Consider the following 5980-nt stretch of genomic DNA (forward strand, 5'->3'; position numbering starts at 1 on the left):
CAAGAAACTAGAAACACCAGTCAGAAAGGATATATGCACCCCTATGTTCATAGCAGCACAATTCATCATAGCTAAGATTTGGAAACAGCCTAAGTGCCCATCAGCAGATGAGTGGATTAAAAAACTGTGGTACATCTACACGATGGAATACTATACTGTTGTAAAAAAGAAGGCATTCTTACCATTTGCAACAGCATGGATGGACCTGGAGAGCATTATGCTAAGTGAAATAAGCCAGTCAGAGAAAGATAAATACCACATGATCTCACTCATTTATGGAATATAATGAACAACATAAACTGATGAACAAAAACAGATCCCGAGACAGAGAAGCATCGATCAGACCATCAAACCTCAGAGGGAAGGTAGGGGAGGGTGGGGGTAAGGGGGAGAGATCAACCAAAGGACTTGTATGCATACATATAAGCCTAACCAATGGACACAGACACCAGGGGGGTGAGGGCATGAGTGGGGGAGTGGGGGGGGGGCAAAGGGGGGATCAGGACACATATGTAATACCTTAATCAATAAAGAAAAAAAGAGTTCTGATCACAAGAAAAAAAATTAACTCTGTGTGGTGACAAGTATTAACTAGATTTACTAAGGTAATTATTTTGTAATAATACAAATGTAAAACCATTATATTGTACCCCTGAAACTAATAAAATGTTATATGACAGTTTATGTCAATTTAAAAAAAAGGTTGCCTAGCCTTTTTGGCTTGGAGGTTGAGTATCGACCTATGAACCAGGATGTCACAGTTCAATGCCCAGTAAGGGCACCTGCCCAGGTTTCAGGCTCTGTTCCCAGTCGGGGGCATGCGGGAGGCAGCCAATCAATGATTCTCTCTTAGTATTAATGTTTCTATCTGTCTCTCCTTCTCCCTTCCTCTCTGAAATTAAAAATATATATTTTTTAAAGGTTTTTCTTAAGCCCTCACCTTTCTGAGCTCATTTGTTTCTTGTAGTTCTTTAGCATACCTAGCTAAAAGCAACAAAATTATACTTCTGAGAGTCTTCCTGGAACAATCTTGCCCACCCTTCCATTCTACCTGGGATTACAAAATCATTAGGTATATTTAAAATTGTTCAATTTACAGTAAGTGAATGTTTTATCGAATATTTTGTCACCAACATAGTAAGGAAGGTTGAATGGTGCCCTAACAATGCCACCTCCAAGATGTCCATATCCTAATCCTGGGACCTGTGAAAATCTTACCTTGTATAGCAGAAGAGTCTTTCCCATGTAACTAAATTAGGAATCTCAAGAAGAGAAGATGAGGAGGAGCTATGCAATACTTTCAACAATAAAGATTTTAAATAATAATAATAATAATAATAATAATAAAGGGAAGATGATCCTGAGTCATCTAGGTGTGTCCAAAGTAATCATAACAGCCTTTATAAAATAGAGGCAGGAGGATCAGGGACAGAGAAGATGGTTTAATGACTGAAGCAGAGAGATTTGAAGAAAGCACCCTGATGGCTTTGAAAGTGGAGGAAGGAGCCATGGGCCCAGGAAGGCAGGCTGACTCTAGAAGCTGGAAAAGTCAAGGAGACAGATTCTCCCAAAGAGCCGCCCTTAGGAACCAGCCCTACCAAAACCTTGACTAGAAGTGGTGAGACTGATTTTGGACTTTTTACTTCCAGGACTATAAAATGATAAATCTGGGTGGTTTTAGGTCACTAATTTTTTTGCAGCAGCATGAGAAATCAATACACAGAGGTTACTAATTTCCCAAATTTGTGTAATAATTTATTTTCTCACCAATTTTCTAATGTCTTATAATAAATATGACATAAAACTTCATTAGGAGATGGAAAAAAAAATGAATCCACAGCAAATCTTATTCACCATCTCACCTAAAATACCTGAAAACTAAATATATCACTTAAATTTAGCAAGTCAATTCATATAAGTTCATGCATATTTAATAGTACAAAGGCAAAGAGTAAAAAAGATAATTAAATGTTGGAAGAGAAAGAGGGGAAGAAATAGAAAAATGTATTAACTTTACTATTATTGGGAACAAATAGACACTGTTGAAATCAGTTAAAAAAAAACACAAGGATGTTAATATTATAACAACAGAAAAAAACAAGTATTTCTAAACATTAAATACATGTGTGTACTTGCATATACATACACACCACATGTACATACACCAAAATCAAAGAGACTACATTTGAAAGTGTACAAAATACATGGAGAGACGGGAACAGAAAGCGTAATAAGAATACTATATAATAAACAGGAAACATGCTAATTGACCATCACACCCTCACAAGATGGCAGCACCCACAGCCACAAGATGGCAGTGAATGTTCTTGCGACCATTACCTTTTTAAAAAATCCTTACCTAGCCCTAACCAGTTTGGCTCAGTGGATAGATCATTGGCCTGCGGACTGAAGGGTCCCAGGCTCGATTCCGGTCAAGGGCATGTACCTTGGTTGCAGGCATATCCCCAGTAGGGGGTGTGTAGGAGGCAGCTGATCAATGTTTTTCTCTCATTGATGTTTCTAACTCTCTAACCCTCTCCCTTCCTCTCTGTAAAAGATCAGTAAAATATATATATATTTAAAATCCTTACCCAAGGATATGATTATTTCTTTAAGATCATCTGTTCTCAGGAAGCAGGCCTAAGCCAGTAGGTGGGCATCCCTCAAGGGTCCCAGACTGTGAGAGGGCTCAGGCTGGGCTGAGGGACCACCCATGTGCATGAATTTTTATGCACTGGGCCTATAGTATGAAAATAAAAGGATGGGCAAAAGAACACCAGGCAAATGGAAATCAAAAGAAGCAGAGGCATGATGTCATTATCAACCAAGATGGAACTCATGGTAAAAACGAAAGGGGGAACCTTACAATTCTATAAGATACCGCAATAGCTATGATCATCCATGTACTAAATAGCATAGCACTGTTATTCAGAAAGCATAAATTATAGCATATTCAAGGAGAAATCTACCAAAACACCAGCAGTTAGATTCACAGTTGTTCAATTGAATTCAAGCCCGCAAATATTTATTGAGTTTCCACTTAGCACTGGGAATATAGTAGTTAAAGAAATAGACTCCTTCTTTTGTGGATCTTGAATTATTGTTGTGTGGAGAGACAAGTGAAAGATGGTAGCGGGTGATTAGTTCTATGGAGATATTAAAGTAGGGAAATGGGGTCCAGAGAACTGGGGGTATGGGTTTTGATTTAAGTGGAATGTGCAAGGGAGACCTCAATGAGATCGTGATTTTGAGTAATGCTTTGAAGGAGGTTACCTTGCTAAGGGTGTGTTAAGAAAGGGGCTGATGAGAAGTAAATAAAAGAGTCAAGGAGTGAATGTACTTTTTACTGTATATTTTTCATAAATTTTGAACCAGGTGGTTCTAGTACCTTTTCAAAAACTTTTAGCCCAGCCAGTATGGCTCAGTGGTTAAGTATCAACCTATGAACCAGGAGATCATTGTTCAATTCCAGGTTGAGGCATACGCCCAGGTTGCAGTTTCAATCCCCAGTGTGGAGCGTAAAGGAGGCAGCCAATTGGTGATTCTCTCTCATCATTGGTGTTTCTATTTCTCTCTCTCCATTCCTCTCTGAAATCAATAAAAAGTATTTTAATTTTTTAAAAAATTAGACTATACTACTTAGAGAAGTAGGAGGATTTGAAGAAACAAACAACCATGAGACAAAATATCTGGGTTTTGATTCAGGTCCAGTTACTAACTTGCTTGTGACTGTTTGGATGAACCACTGAATTCCCTGGTTTTACTAGTAGTTTCTGGATCTGTACAAATGATGAGGCTGGATTAGGCGCCCTTCAAGTCCAATTTTTTTCTTTAATATTCCATGGGTGTGTGATTTAATTCAGTGTTCACCACACTGTGGCCTGGGAAGATAGTTTTGGAGTCTGGCCATTATTCAACCTTTTTTATCAGCCCTTCTATCCTCTGCTTCCCTGCAACACACAAATAATAAATAAGTGTTTTTCCAATTCTTAAATCACATATATCAAATCATGTAAAGAATAAAAATTAGAAAAACTCACAAACCAGCACTCTTTCAAAGGGATTCAAAGCAAACGACAATAGAAAAATTCCTTTCAGGCCTCATTATCATCATAATGAAATCATAAATATATTTTAATATCTATTCAATGTAAATCTATAAAAATTACTTTTTTATTCTTTTGTACATTGTGATATGGCCTTTGGACAAGCCCCAGAAAAAAATGTTCTGTGTATCATAAAATTAAGCTCAATTGAAACAATGGGTAAAATATTTCCTTCTCTATGGCACTTGGTAATTTGTGATGTAGTATGATTTTTGTGAGACTTATAGTTATATACTTAAATTATGACTTCTGTCTGCATTTTATGGAATCATTCCTTAGAATAAGATCTTCCTTACTTCCCTGGTAATTTCCATAGCCATCCTAAGAGCTCTATACAAATATGTACACAAATATGGTTCTATCTTAACTGACCCATGCTGAGGAAAGACATGAGGTAGAAGCCCATGTGTAGCCCTCTTAGAGGATGACGACTTCTGAATTCTCCTGCCTTGATGTAAATGAGAAAGTAAGAAAAATAAGCAAAGTACACAAAATCTCTCCTGTCCCCGAGGCCAGCAGTTCTTCCCAAGGAGAATAAATGTCCTAAGTATGAGATCTTTCCATTTATTAAATAAAAATATTTGCATGTCATAAATTTTTTTAAAAATGGCATATATTGCCCTCAGATCCAAAAGGAATTTGATACCCATGTATTTCCCTTAATAGCAAGTGAAGGAGATCCTGACTGTTATAAATAGCCATTATCTCAAAATTTGGATTGAATGAATTTCCTTGAGAGCAAGACTGCCACATTCATTACAATCTCCATATATCCTCTGGAAACAGGGAATGTGGCTGGTGCGCCATTTTGGTGGAGTGTCTTATGTCTTTTTCCATAATCTAAATGTACTCTTTGTTTTCCATGGAAACGTTCCTAAAACTGTGGTTTTCTTGTCTAGAAAATGATCAAACCCTTTCAACTCTTGCACCATCCTTGGAATCAACATTCCTAAAACAATAGCCCCACATATCCTCACTCCTATATAATCACAGGTTCATACACGACCTTTATTTCCCATACATGAAAGTACACGTTTTCGATTTGTTTTTCATCATAAAATTGTATAACTTCCTAATGGCAGAATGGAATTTTTTTAGTCAGAAAGGAATCATGTTAATAAAAACAAGTTTCAGCCAGGCCATCACACACGGTCTCACTTCTTTGTAGGCCTGAAACAGCTGCTGTAGCATGGGAGCCAGCAGAAGTTTGGGCGGCTTTCTTCAGAGGAATTCTGGTCTAATTATCCTCAGTTATCATGGATATCACCTGCTTTGAATTTTTTACTCTTGCTTCTTGACTAATTTTTTATTATATAACCTATTTATTTGTATGTAGCATGTCAATGACATGTAAAATGTATCTAAATATTCTCTTTGTATTTGTCTTCTCTATTCTTATTATTGTGTTAAATCATCATGTGCAAAATTATAGTATATCTAAACAAAAATAATGGTATATAATATTATTATAAACAATACCAAAATATGTAATACAGCAGCCCTGGCTGGGTGGCTCAGTTGGTTGGAGCACTGTCCCATACACCAAAAGGTGTGGGTTCAACTTCCAGTCTGGGCCAGGGCACATACCTGTGTTTCAAGTTCCATCTCTGGTGAATGCACATACGGGAGATGGCCAATTGATGTCTCTCTCTCTCTCTCTCTCCCTCCTCCTTCCTCTCTCTCTTTAAAATCAATAAAAGCATATCCTTGGGTGAGGATTATTTAAAAAGTAATACTACAATAATGGCTTAGCAAATTATTTGTCTTTCACTCAAGTATTACAAAACTTAAAAAAAAAAATGTGCCCCAATTTGTTCAATTATATCCCTTTTCCTTGCTCCCAGTCTTCAGACATAGATGATTAACTAGAAAAT

The sequence above is a fragment of the Myotis myotis genome, unplaced genomic scaffold, assembly GCF_014108235.1.
Source record: "Myotis myotis isolate mMyoMyo1 unplaced genomic scaffold, mMyoMyo1.p scaffold_m19_p_2, whole genome shotgun sequence".
In the NCBI taxonomy this organism is placed as follows: domain Eukaryota; kingdom Metazoa; phylum Chordata; class Mammalia; order Chiroptera; family Vespertilionidae; genus Myotis; species Myotis myotis.